This window comes from Gorilla gorilla, chromosome 17 (assembly GCF_029281585.2).
Source record: "Gorilla gorilla gorilla isolate KB3781 chromosome 17, NHGRI_mGorGor1-v2.1_pri, whole genome shotgun sequence".
Classification (NCBI taxonomy): domain Eukaryota; kingdom Metazoa; phylum Chordata; class Mammalia; order Primates; family Hominidae; genus Gorilla; species Gorilla gorilla.
Window position 1 is genome coordinate 71,377,407 of NC_073241.2, and position 14,972 is coordinate 71,392,378.

General features: G+C 39.7%; 1 long non-coding RNA gene across 1 annotated transcript in view; it reads left to right on the forward strand.

Moving 5' to 3' along the window:
• Window positions 1-1,840: 1,840 nt before the first annotated feature.
• The window catches only part of LOC129528394 (uncharacterized), a 66,550-nt gene continuing 53,418 nt past the window's right edge, over window positions 1,841-14,972 (forward strand). Inside the window, exon 1 of the long non-coding RNA XR_008673669.2 lies at window positions 1,841-1,891. This is a non-coding gene — a long non-coding RNA (uncharacterized lncRNA). The remainder of the gene's footprint in view (window positions 1,892-14,972) is intronic.

Here is a 14,972-nt window from a genome sequence, read left to right on the forward strand (position 1 = left end):
TGCAAGCTACTTATCAGCTCAGACTTCCAGCTGGCAACTTGCTGAGAGCAGGATGAAAAGGGGGTAGTACCAAGTCAGTGAATTTGTGGGTGAGGAACAGAGATGTCTGGGGCACATGGTGACATCTCCACAGGCTAGTTTGGGAGGTCACTAGAGTCAGGGGTGTGGCCCATCAGGGGCCACTGGACATCTCTGCAAAGTCACTATGAGTTGAGGAAATGGGAATACTGAAGAAAAAATGAGGAAGAATGAAGGCAGAAGTTTTTTTTATTTTGTGATTTTTCCAAGGGCCTGGCTTGGACTTTGTCTGCCAATGTAGGAAAATGTGCAAGAGGTACAGTGACATTCTGAGAGAACAGGTGGTCACAACCCCCCACTGCTTCTCTCTAGCCAGAAGGAGGCTAACATCCAGCCCCTGGTGAGGCCCACTCAATTCACTAGGCAGAGCACGATGATCTGAGGATATGTGCCAACCCTCCTGCCTGGCCAAGCTGTGAGACCAACTGTTCCTTATTTTCTAAGCTGCTTCTGGACTTTCCTTCTTTGTTTAGGAAATGGATCCAAATCACTCTCCTCTGGACTTGCTTGATCCCCAAGCCTGAAGTCAAGCCAGTATTGGCTACTATCCTCTCAGCCACACATTGAACTACCATAATAACCACACCACACATTTATGGGTTCACGCCTTGTTTTCAAGGGGCTTCTACATACTCCACCTGATTTGATACTAGAAACAAAGCTCTACATTGGATTGGGCAAGTGTCATCACCTATTTGACAGGCATTAGGCCTGAAGAAACTGATATAAAGCTAGTGTCAAAACCAGGAGCCCAACTTCAGCCTCTTCATCTATGGTCCTTCTGTGATGCATTCAAAGGTGCATTAATGCTTGGGGAGAAAAAGTACATTCCCATCTCCTATTGGGCAAAGCCTAAACTCCTGTATAACTTTTATCTTCAATCTTCATTCTCAAGTAGCCAAATGAAGGAAAGGGTGCCTTAATAAGGTGGGGCCCAAGACCCCCAACTTGTTAGGACAAATATATGAACTTGTAGTAGGAGCAGATGGTCATGGCTGTGATTTAACAGGAGGAACATAAAAAATAGGAATAAGAAAACCTGAAGGTTAATCCTGACTTGTTAATTAGCTCTTCAATATTTATTAACCTCACTTAACCTCTCTGAGCTTTGTTCTCTTCTTCCTTTAAGCAGGAAAAATGCTACTCTGCCACGTGTGCCCCATCAAGTTTTAACAATTGTTTAAAATTGTTTAAAACAATCAAATGAAACTATAAAATAAAACTGCCTTTAAAATGATAAAGAATAATTCAAATAGAAAGGTGTTTTTTCAGCATTTTAAATTATTTGCACATAAAGGGGCTAAACAAATACATGATAAAAGATGAATGATTTGGCTTTTTGAATACTCTACATCTTCATGACTTCTTACAATCTTTTACCCCCTCCAATCCTTCCTTCTTTCCAGTTTCTCACTGTTTGATGGTAGATTATCTTCTTTATCTTTAACTGAGTGCCAGATGGACAGGCACAATCTTCACCCTAGAGGTATGTGTATGTCGCCAAACCCTATTCATAGACTCTAATATTAACAATCACAACCCCCTACCAAGCACTAAAACATTGAGAGAGTATTTCTGAACCAAGTCCCGTGCTGCCTTCATTCTTCCCCCTACCTACCAGTTGCTAAGAAGTTGTTACCAAGTTTGGTGAATAATTAAACTCTTGGACATGACAGGGGAGGAGAATTATTGATTCAAAGGACCTTAGAGCTCAAAAGGTCCTGAGAGACCATCATAACCACCCTCTTTATTTTACAGATACAGCTGCTGAGGATCACGGGGATGAAAGGCGTGAACTGGGCTCACACAGCTAGTAAGTAAAAGAATCGCTAAAATCTAAGGTGCTGGATTTACCAGGGCAGTGGTCTTTCCAGTTGATAATTCTGAGAGAAAGCTGTGGGGAAAGAAAGCTGAAGGAGCCCCCGGGATTGTCTGTACTTGTGGCTTTCCACAGATGGGAGAGTGAATTTCAAAAGGTCTGTCTCTGGTATCCTGCCTTCCCAGTTATGAAGATATGCCTTTGAAAACTTCCTCATCTTAGCAGTGCCCTCTAGTGCTATATCCCATTGAAGTTAACTATTCCAGGCCTTATTATTTTTCTGATTTAAGCTTTAGGGGATTCAGCATTTAGTGCTCACCTTTTTGTTGTTCATACACTTTTTATGTGCAATTTCATTAAAAGGTGAATTCCATTGATGACTTACCTAGCAAGCTTATTGAGGAAAATCCTAGACTGTTGATCCCAACTATGTTGAGTGATGTGGAAACAATGAGGGTTTCATTAGGTTTGATCAACGTGGGGCAGGCTGGGAGAAAGCTCAGTGGTCATATTTCTGGTTTCTAAGAATTTGAGTTTTTGAGTGTGCAAGTTATCCCAGGGAACATCTTAAATTGTTTTTTGGGGAGCTTGGACCTCTAATAGCAATTGTACTTGCAAAATGTTTCTAAAAGTGTAGGTGCCAAGCAGACATTCATTCAGAAGTGGCCAGGTATGGTCAAGAGGTCAAGGGCAGTCCTTTTCTCTTGTGTTCAGGGTGACTTAGTCAAGATTTTCTATTATTTATTAGATAACTTTGATTTCTTCTTTTGCAACATAATTCCTAGCTCATTGCAGTACATAAATTGCACCAAGAAGAATCTTCAGACAGAATAAATGGTTGCTTTGGAAATGGGGTAATTTAGGGTCCAAAAGAAGATTCCAAGTCATAATCAGATACTTTCCCTTAGTCATGGAAAAGTGTAATTTTACTGTAATTCCATGTTTATGGAGTATAGTATAAATGACAATATGATTTTATATTTGTAATCTCTTTTAAGCATCCTTTGTTTTATTAATTTATATGAAAGATATACTTGAGTTCCTATTATGTCCCTGATATTATTGGTAAGGATTTTATAGATCCAGTGAGGGCTACTTAGCTAAATAGGGACGAACAAAAGCTTGAACTCACAGATTCAATGATCTTTCTGATCTATCATGTGCCAGGTCTTCTAACTTCTGCTATAGGCTTCATTCATCCAGATTTGTACTACTTACTCATAGCATAAAACAGTCAAATAGATGCAAAAGGACCAACTTGGATTTGAATATTATGGAGTAAGCATGTGGATAATTGCTGATTTTTTTCACTTTTTAAGCACTTGTGTCCATGCTAAGTATTTGAACATCATATTTCAGGCTACTTTGTCTTTTTCCTGAACTGGCTGCTCAGCTTTGGGAACAATGTTGACCAGAGCTATTCCAGACCCTCCTTAGCTCAGATGTAGTTTATTGATTGACTCCTTTATTTGAGTGTACCCTGGGGCCCAGCCCCATGCTAGGCCCTGGAGATGGGTCAGAGGGCTGGTGTGAGAAAGCAGTGCACAAACCTCAGTTTTCTTTTCTCTAAAATTCTAAAAACTCATTTCCAAATAATAAAGTTTATTTCACAGAGTACTTCTGTGGATCAATCAATATAAGGCTAGCAGGTGCACCCTAATAAATGATAACACATGAGATAAAGGCAGCATTATGGGTAATTATGGGTATATTACAGGATAATATAAAAGACAGTGCATGTAGCATCCTATAATACATGCACACTGATCTCTAAGCTTCTGTTGTGCAGGAGCTGGGTGTTATTCACTGTTGTATTCTTGGCCTCTTGAACAGGATCTGACACATGAAATTTGAAAAAAAAATTTAGTGAAGTGATAAAACCAGGAAGTGTATAGATTTTAAAGGAAAAGTACAGAATATAAGTTTTATGAAACTGCACAGAAATGGGGAAATTCAGTTCCATGGAGAGAGACACAATAACTTTTGTGCAGTATTAATTTAAGAAAGAACTTTCTGAAACTAGAACTAATAACCGTGGAATGAATTACTACAAGATTGTCACAAATAGAAGTAAGTTTTCTACTTGAAGGTATTCAAAAGAGAACTGGTGAATCTACCTATCAGAAATGTTTTCTACTACATATAATAAACCTATGTGTGTTCTACCAGATCTCAGAAAAATAAAACTAAACATGTGGGTACTTGAAAAAGTTTGTGGAAAAATGAAATTAAAAGATAAACATATTTCTCAAAATAAATTCCATCAAGGTCAAGACACTTTTGTAAGCAATAATACTAGTCATTTAGTTCATCCCTAAAGAACTGAGAGTCCTGGGAATTTAACCAGGCCAATGCAGTCTTTTTCACATTATTAACTGAAGAAAAATGGGTGCCTTCCATGGATTTTTTTAAGATTAGGAAACAAACAGAAGTCAGAAGGAGCCAAATCAGGACGGTAAGGTGGATACCTAAAAATTTCCCATCAAAACTCTCCTCATATTGCCCTCGTTTGATGAGAAGAATGAGCAGGAGCATTGTCCTGGTGGAGAAGGACTCTCTGGGAAATCTTTCCTGGGTTTTTTTCTATTAAAGTTTTGACTAACTTTTTCAAAACACTCTCATAAGTGGATGTTATCATTGTTTGGCTCTCCAGAAAGTCAACAAGCAAAATTCCTTGAGTATTCAAAAAAAAAATTGTTGCTACGATCTTTGCTCTTGACCAATCTACTTTTATTTTGACTAGACCAATTCCATCTTTTGGTAGCCATTGCTTTGATTGTCCTTTGTCTTCAGGATTGTATTGGTAATGACGTGTTTCATCTTCTGTTATAACTCTTCAAAGAAATGCTTTAGGATCTTGATCCCACTTATTTAAAATTTCCATTGAAAGTTCTGCTCTTGTTTGCAGCTGATCTGGGTGCAATGATTTTGGCATTCATTGACTGGAAAGTTTCTCACCTTTAATTTTTCAGTTACAGTGGTATAAGCAGAATCAATTGTGGTGTCTATGGTGTTGGCTATTGTTTCTGCTGTCAAATGTCAGTCAGTTGGGGCAGGGACAAGATTAATTTTTTCCTTGAAAATTGATGTGGGTGGTCTGCTGCTGCAGGCTTCATCTTCAACATTGTCTTCAGCACAGCTTGTAAGTGGCAGAACCAGTATTTGAAGATATGCCATGAAAGCCAGCATCTGTGTACTGTTAATCATTACACTATGTGGTAGAGAAGCAAACTCTCATGCTTATCTATCCCTTTTCTGAGACATACGTGACTAATGTGAGCAAACCAGAGAGTGTGTGTGCCATCCGAAGAAGGCAACAGACCCTCAATTCCAGGCACTTCTTGCCATGTTGGAATATATGTCTAGTGTTGCCAGATCTTCTGAATTTTATATAGCATCACTCGGTTTTAAATATGTCAATTAAGTAGATATGTTCTTTAACACATGTATGTATATGTGCATGCACACAAATATACATGTATATGTACATTAAAGCAAAGTTCACACCGAACAAACATGTAAGCTATGTTTGGTTTACCTACTCTGCATTTGTGAATTCTAACTTTACTGAAACCAAATAACAATCTACATTTTCTAACACACACATATACACACACACACACACATACACATACAGATTAGATGACTTGTTCAAGGTGATAACAATTGGTTGACTCTGGGCATAAGAAGGGCATAGCTTTTGATCTCACTACCGTATCTATTCTATACAGTGTTTATGTAAAGACCAGGTGAAAAAAGCAGCAGCTAACGAGGGAGTTGCCAGCCCTTCACATAGAATGCATCTCAACAAACCTGTGGTACATTAAACTGGTAACAGATTCTTTTCTGTACTTGTCATTGAGAGAGGGAGTCTAATTCTGCTTTCTTGGTGATTTGCTTGACCAACAGAATGTGGCAGAATAAAATTCTGGCATTTCTGAGATTAGTCGTATGAAGTCTTGTAGCATCTTGCCTGACCAAGTGTCAGCTCTCCACCTGACAGCCACAGCTGAGATCCCAGCCATCAGAAAGACTCAACAGTCAGGCATCCCAGCCCAGGCTTCAGGGAAGTAATTGAAGATACCATATTAAATGTGCATCCTCCTGCCTCAGCTGTCCCAGCCCCTTCAACCACCCAGTTGAACCTTTTCTAAATTCCTGACCCACACAAGTGTGAGTCAAATCAAAATTAAATTTTAAACAAATACAGTTTGGGGTAGTTTTTTATACAGTAATAGATAACTAGACCAATTCCTTTAAGCAGTTTACCCAGGAAAATGCTCCAAAGCCATCCCCTTTACCTTTGAGTTCTTCCAGAGGAATTTCATTTACTGCTGGGACCTCACATAAGCGTGGGTGTGCAGAGAAGTCATTTTTATAAAAGATGACTTGGGAGGTTCCATTTTCATATTGAATGCATTTGTCAATTAGACACAGCTAGCAGGTAGAAACCTTCAGACAAAGGAGGTGAGTGACATATGAGTGTATGTCCTTGCCCATAGGATTTATCACTCCCTCTCTGTGGACCTTTGGAAGACAAGTAGAGTTGGAAGGATGAAAGGAGTCTCTGTAATGACTCTGGGCCCTCTTAGGATTCTACCTGGGTTCACAGTGTTGATTAGAAGTGATGCTTGTGGAAAAAGAGAGCAAAGTGCGGGCCCTGGGTTGCTGTGTCTGATGGTTGATACTTGTGTATGCTCCAGGTAGTGACATTTCTGGCCTTAGAGATGGCTTTTCATCTTCATCTCATTGCAAGTGGGTGCCAGAGGCTGAGGATATTAAAATGAACAAATACGCTCTATTCCTCAAAAAGCTACAGACTATATACTTTTATAAATACAAATGTATAAAATTAATTTATTACTTGGGCTGAGCTTCACAGAGTATAAGCAGGAAATGGCTTTATTTTTCTCTGATTATTTCCTTCAGTGTCCTTTATCTCTTTTCATTTTCTTTCCTTGCAGTTTGATGACATCTTGGGCAGATTCCATAAGTGTTCAATCCTTTTAACCACTTTTTCACAATATAGAGTCCATTCCAGGTTTAAAAAGCCAAATTCTGACTTTTTTTAAACCCCCAAGCTCATGTTTAATTTAAAGCTTTTTTCCTTCCTTCCGATTGCACCTCGGAGACAAGAGTGGGGTCCAATATGGTCTGTCCTCAATCTTCCTTCACTTTCTCCCACTTCTGCTTCATATTCCTTTAAGTTCTGCCCTGTGGGAGGTGGGAAGGGGTGTGAGGAAACAGACATTAGAAGAATAAAGGAAACAATGACTCACATGGCTAATGGCTTGTAATACAGGCATCTGTGCTCCTGGCTCTAGCAAGTGTTCAGATACTATGGTAAGCTGTTCATAGGGTTTTCCTACACAACACCCTACCCTCAACATGTGGATTTCTGAAGTGTAGTTTCCTGACACGGGTGGCACATTTTCTTGCTGATCCTTTTGAACCTCCTTCTAGCCCCTGCCCCTCTGAGATCAATCCGAGGCACGGAGCCCTCTTGGGTAGGATCTCATTTATTGTCTTAAGCTTAGCCATTCTCTACCCATTGAGCCATGCACTGGGTCCAGAGGAAATTCACATATATTCTTCAAGCCCAACACTGCTCTCCTGCTACCTGCTGCTCCTCCATGCCATCCTGGAGTGCTCTGGCAACCCTATGCTGCCAGAGTCTTGCCAGTGGGAAGCAGGCTCCATTCTCTCTGTCACATGTACCCCCAAATTCAAGCTCTCCCACAATCACTTACTGTATGCTTCACTGGAATGCCGAGCTGCCATGGGGCCTGTGGTTCATGGCATAGTAAACATTCCTCTGGGGGCTGGGCCTCCAGCCTCCCTTTCTTGCAGACACCCCCAGGATCTGCAAAGGATGCTCTTCAAGCTTCTTCCCCAGCTTTTTGGTTGAGAAAAGCCAAGTACTTTCAATTCCTCCCTGAGCCTCCTCTCACATTTCTAGTGTCTTTCACACAGCCTGGAGGATGTAGTGGTCTTCAGCTTCTCTTTCTTTAGAATGTGTGAGGACTCTATTGCCCTCAGTTTTTGCCCAGATTCTAGGACAATTTCATTAAATACAAATGATTTTGAACCATGTTGGTAATTGTTGAAATGGAGCCATGCCACTGAACAGATTCAGCCAGAGAAAGAGCAGGAATACCTCAGGCAGCCAGGCATGGCAGAGACTGGGCTCCAGGAGAACAAATGGAGGTTCATCAGGAAGGAGAGTGAGGGAGAACACTGGGCAGAGACATGAGAAGATGCTTGATGACAAAAAACGGCTTGGTGAACTCAAAGCACAGCACAGTGGCCGGTCATCTGCAGGGAGAAGGGAGTCAAAACTGCAGAGGCAGCTTGGAGGCAGAACAGGGAAGTGGGGCTGCTGAAGAGCTTCTTGGAGGGGAATGGGGTGAAGTCATTTTCTAGTCAGAAGGGGCCAAGGGACAGAATCAGGAACAACAATTAAGAGGCACTGGGTCCCCCAGGTAATCTCATTTACCTTCAAAATGTTACCCTCTTACATATTCCTTAGGTTACTCAGTTGTCTTGTGTTCCCAAATCTCTTTGCCTTCTAGAAGGTTAACAGCCACTGGTAAATGGATGGCAAAGGATTTATTTGATAGTCGTGGAACAGGGTCGCATGGCCACAGTCTATTTTTAGCCACCTCAGTAAGACTGAATGAAGTAAGATGTATGAAAATGTTCTATAACATTCTAACCTTAGAAAACATAGGGAACACTTATTGTTAAGCAGTTAATGTTTGTGCAAGTCATTTGGCAATTAATTATGAATTACCTGTGACATTTCTTCTCTAGTTTTCTGGAATTCTTATTTAAGTCTATAAATCCACTTGCCTCATCCCTCAGGGCTCTGCTTCTCTGTTTCCAAGGTGACAGCTAGCTAGCAGGTGGATTAACCCATGCTAATCTGTTAGTTGCTACCAAAGGAGGCAATGCTGAGTGATGGCATGCATTTTAAGCCTAGTAATGTTCAGATTTCTTTTTAAATAAAAAAAATTATTTCAGATCCAAAGTATTGACCTAGATAATTATTAATTATAATATTAATTATATAGGTATGTAGACCATTTGGGTGTGTCAGATATGTACCATTACTTTGTATACTTTCATTCAGATTGAATAAGATTGAGACTTCATCCTCTCATCAGGCTCGCAGGAATATTAATCTAGTTATTTGAGGGTTCCCTGAATCTCAGCTGACACATCCACTAAAGGTTGTCCAAAGGTCTTGGGAGGGGGGTCTGGGGCAGTGCCAAAGTATGTAGGCCATTGGCGCGTTAATTATCAGTGACACAGCCTTATCCACGCTTCAGGGCAACTTAAAGTCTGCTGTTCTGATCCCTTTAGGACATGCTTGAGGCCCAGGAATTGAATTCTAAAATCTCTAGGATCCAGTTTCCTAAGGTGAAGTAAGCAGCACTTTATCCATCTCCTAAGCTTGTCCTGAGAGGGAGTAGGATGTGGAGGCACCCTCAGATATTCTTCTCCTTTGAGACCTGGGTAAATCTGCCATCCCTTCTCTACTTCTTCTCTTACTAGCAACAATCATTGCCTTTTTTTCTCTCTTTTTGGTGTACTTAGCATATATCCTCCATCAGCGAAGCATTCACAAAAAGCCCTGTGTGATATGTTCCTCCAGTAGTTTTGGTTGTGACCGTACAAATTCTCCTGATATTAGAGAACATAGGTAACTGACTACCTACTGGAATGAAAGAGGGGAGTGATGCAGACCCCAAATGCAACCTAACATCTCAATCAATTCTCCTACCCATATATAGACATAAAATTGGATATAACTTTTCAAATGACTCTAAATCTTCACAGAACAATAAACGTAATCATTATTCATTAAATAAAAATATACAACCCAATAAAATTTATATTAACAATATTACTCACATGTGATGATGATATTTGTGAAGGAAAATCATTGTTCCTTACATCAATATAGCTCTGATTATTATTGCATGGCCCTTTTGAGGTAAGCATGGGTGTACTATTATGAATTGTGTGATGATGACTTGATTTTCCCACAGTTTTTCTGCTTCAGCTACTTTGACCTTTTTTGTAATATATACCATCACCTGTGATGCGGTTTAGATTTTACATTGTGCCAAAGTCATTATTTTCACAATAAACATACTGCACTCTATTTAAATTATTCTGGGACAATTAAGGTAGTACTAATTGGTATAGGATCCATCACCAATACAAACATAGGCTTGGACATGGAAATTGTGGGCTATTGTTTGAATTAAGATAAGTCCATATACACTCATCTTTTCTATAATACTGTTGAAATGCAAATGGAAAAGTAAGAATTTTTTGGGTTGAATGTTTGGAACCTCAGGCATGTATTTTTGGAACTCCAGGGCCCATGGAAGCCAGTTTGGAAACACTGCTGCAGTTGCTTGAGTATGAGCTCTGGAGTCAGATGGAGCTAAATTTGAACTCCACCTCAGTTTCCACATTTGTAGCATAAATATGGTAATATTACCTTCAGTACTAGTTTCCTAGTGCTTCTATAAGAAATTGCTACAAACTGGGTGGCTTAGAACAAGAAACAATTATTACCTCACACTTCCGGAGGCTAAAAGTCTAAAAATTAGGAGTTGGTAGGGCCATGCTCTCTCTGAAGTCACTGGGAAAGGATCTGCTCAGGCGTCTCCTAGCTTCTGGTAGCCTCAGGCATTCCTTGGCTTGCAGATGCATCACTCTGATCCTCTGTCTTCACCTGGTGGTCTTCCTGTGTCTTCATATCATCTTTTCTCTATGTGTGTCTGTCTCTGTATCAAATTTCCCCTTTTAATAAGAACACCAGTTATATTGGATTAGAGCCCACACTGATGACTTCATTTTAACTTGATTACCTTTATAAAGACTCTTATTTCCTAATAAGGCCAGATTCTGGGATACTAGGGGTTAGGACTTCAAAATATCTTTGTTGGGAGGAGGCACAATTCAATCCATAACACCTTTCTTTGGTGTTCTGAGCAATAGAGATAATGGATCAAAATTGCCAGGCTCATTTTAAATGCTCAGTAAGGAGTCATCAGTATGTTCATAACAGGATGGTTCATTGCCCCTTTCAGATACATATGTCATGGTCATATTTACATTTAGCATTCCAACTGTAGTTCAGAATTTCTGGCATTGCAATGTGTCAATGAGAGAAAGGCCCTTTGCTGTAGACCAAATTCCACTAAAATGTTTATGTACTCTCAAGGCTAAGGCTGTCAGATTTCTTTGTTTACTGTGTTAATTTTCAAAAATCACTTTGGACCAGACTCTGAGTCTTTTGATCACATTTACTGCTTTATCTTCTTTGTCTAACAGCTGCTTAGTGCATACTCAGCCCCTCAGTCCTTCCAAGTTTAGGCTGAGTTTCTTTTGTTTGAAAGAAGCAGGCTGCTATATATTTTTTCTTTCTCTCTACTTTTTTTTCAGTTGAATTTTGGGGCTGAGCCTGACTCTCCCACAATGAAGAAAATTAATGCCAAGCTAGAGGCAGTAATAAAGAGGAACATCTCAGAAAGAGGACTTTGAAGGGAAGGGGGTGTGTGTGATGTGCTATCATGGGCATGGCTAACTGCATGAAAAGACCTTAAAAGTCTCTGCATTCCAATACTGAGTTATCATATTCCGTGCAGATTAGATTGCCAAAGAGAATCTGAATGGTGGCCTTTGCCTCATGGACATAAAAGGTTTTTTTTTTTTTTGAGTCGCATGTCCATTAGAGCAAGGAATGGAACCTGGCTCATCAGGCTGGCTGAGGTTTTTTATGTGGTGGAGGGAGAGCGGGAGACCAGCTTTATAGAGTGCCCTATCAGGTAGATACACATTTGACACAAGAACGCTGAGTTATCAAGTTTTCTCCAAGGGCAATCATATATCTTGGGAATCCAGAGCCAAATTATATTTGACATTTCACTTAAAGCCTGAGACATCTTGATGTTAAACCAGAGTCTAAGAGTGCTAAAGCAGGAGTCCATTCAATTTGACAGAGCGGATGTTTCTATTCCTATCTCACCTGCATGGGTAACAGACAAATCCTGATACTTCTTCCTTATTTCATCCAGATGAAAATCACTGAGTTAGCTCCCTGCCGAAATGATACTAGCTCAAAGTTATTTTCTCTTCACATCCCTGTGCAATGTGAAAAGAGTGTATCAGGAGTCATTTGGAAGCTGAATGGTGGCTGGTCTTATTTATGCAGTGGGTAACAAAGTTATGTTTACTTGGCTTATGTTCCAGATTGAAGAGGTATGGGAAGCTTGTGTGTGGGTGGAAGATACATAGGCACAATACTCATCAAGTGACATACCCTTCAGATGTATTGGGTGGAGCTGGGGGCTTGGAAAACTGCCTTTAACTCAGGTTGCTGCAATTTCCATCTCTTTCCTTCTCATGGGAATTTTATACTTGTCCATGAGGATGTAGGAAGGAGGACAGGGAGGAGAAAAACAGGCAAAAGGAAGGCTAGTTTAGCCCCGTATTTTCCAGAGAGTGTGCAAATAAATATCGTCTAAAAATAAGAAAAAATTATATTATGTTAGCATAATGGTATATGTATATAATTCATAGAGAATGAAACGTACATATGTTTAGAAGCAATGCTCAATTTGTATTTATTTTCTTTTTTTACTTAGGAGAGTGCATGATTAAAAATGTCTGGAGATAACCAGTCAATGGTTTTTACTGGTTAGTATGTTTAATTAGTCCCTTAGGAAGTTACAAAAACAATGAGTCCACCTTACAGTCAGTAATTATTTTATGAATTTTTAATATGTAAATAGTTCTGTGCTAAACTTTGCAATAGAAACAAAGAAGTGTAAATGATTGCCCTTGTCTTCAAGGCACTCCCATAATGGGGAAGAATAAGAAGACTGTTGAATTCCAAGTTAGTTGATGTGGGCTGGGATCATGCATCCGTATTTTCATGCCAAGTTGAGATGTGTCGAGCTTCACCAAGTAGCTTGGGATACTTAGTGCAGGGATGGAGAACAATTGGTGGAGTAAAGGAATAAGGGACTGAGTGAAAAAAAAACAATGAAAAAGTGCTCTGGCAGATTTCAAGCTGAGGGAGAACTCACAATGGATTGGGCTGTAGTGGTCGCAGAGGAATGAAAAGAAAGAAGAAAAGCATACAAGCTGTGAGTTCCTACTTTATTTGCAAACTTCTACAAGTGCAGCCAGTTTCTCTTTCAGGGGTCCCAAATAGGTCCTCTGGCCAAAAAAGGCCCCTCCAAGGATACAGCAGATGCATTGAACCCCAGACACTATCTATTAGCGTACCTCCCTGCTCCAAAATATATGTTTTGCCTCATTATCATCTCTCTTTAAAAAATATCACCATAATGTTACAACCAAATGTTATAGCATTGGTGGAGGTGCCTTAGAAAATTTTAGATAAATGAAAAAAAAGCATATTCTCATATTCTCAACATCCAGAAGCTGCCACCATTAGCACCTTGTTGAATATCCACCTTAGCATATTTACAACATTTTACATCAAAATGGAGCATACTATGCACACTGTTTCATAACCTGCTCCTTTTTCCAGTAATGATGGCTACCTTTCCGTTTAATTATATTGTAAACTCATCAAATATTCTCCCAGATGACATTCACATGACTTGTGCAGTTGGTTTCTCCTGTATCAATCTAGGACCACATTGAGCCAGGTTGTAATGTCACTTAAGCAGTGACATGTTGCAGCTGGCTTATACCTCGTACAAGACTCAGTTGTTAAGCTTTCAGGAATTTTAGGAGTGGGTTGAGGTCACATCGGCAGCTTGAAAGTGCCACGGTGGAAGTATTTACAATATGGAAATCAGCAAATATTGCAAATCAAAGCCTCCTCATCACTCCAAATTGGTTGTGAAACATTACTAACAGATCTTTGCCCCTATTTGCCACTAGTCTCTTTTAATCCAGAAGAGCAGAAGAGCACCCCCTTGCTTCTTTGTTCCTTTTTTTTTTTTTTTGAGATGGAGTCTCGCTCTGTTGCCCAGGCTGGAGTGCAGTGGTGCAATCTCAGCTCACTGCAACCTCTGCCGCCCAGGTTCAAGCGATTCTTGTGCCTTAGCCTCCAGAGTAGCTGGGACTACTAGCACGCGACACCATGCCCAGCTAATTTTTTGTATTTTTAGTAGAGAGAGGGTTTTGCCATGTTGGCCAGGCTGGTCTCAAATTCCTGGCCATAAGTGATCTGCCTACCTTGGCCTCCCAAACTGCTAGGATTATAGGTGTGAGCCACAGTGCCCAGCCTCATTTTTTTCTTTTATGGCAGTGACTTGTTAATGAGAATAGATCAGTTGTCCTATGAATGTACTATCTTCTGTATCTGGCTTGTGGTGTCATTTAGCTCATAAGTTTCTTATATTTTACATGTGTCCCATATCCTAGAAATTATGTCGAAAGGCTTAATGCATTCAAATTAAACATTTCTGGCTGATTTTAATTGATTTTAGATATATGGGATTATAGTACACTGGAAGACACATAATATTTCATTGACCCATCATTAATGATACTAACATTGACCTTGGATTACTGTAATGACCATTCACTCCTCCATTGAAGAATAACACTTTTCTTTTGGGACCAGAAAGTAATCTGTGTAGTATTAATTTGCACTATATCAAAGTATTACTGTGCAAACCACTCACCTAGTTGTTGTGACACCAATTGATAATCCTTGCCTGAAGCAGTTAATTTAATTAGAGTTTCTAAAATGTTTTAAAATCCCACCACTCTTTCTTCATTTATCAGCCAGGATTTCTATGTAAAAAAGGTTTCTTCACCAGGTGGGCAAATTTGTTACCCTGAAACCCAGTTACTAGCAGAAAGGCAGAAAATAAAAGATCAGTTCTTTCACTTTATTTCCCAGTTTTCAAAGAGTTGTTTTAATACCCACCTCAAATGGTGACGAATGAGGTTTCTATGACTTTCTTTTAAAAATATCATTATGGACTCATTGACTTTTCATTGATTCAATCTGTTTCAATCCACTAAACTCATTATTCTTTTTGAGGTTCAGATTGTCACAACTTTG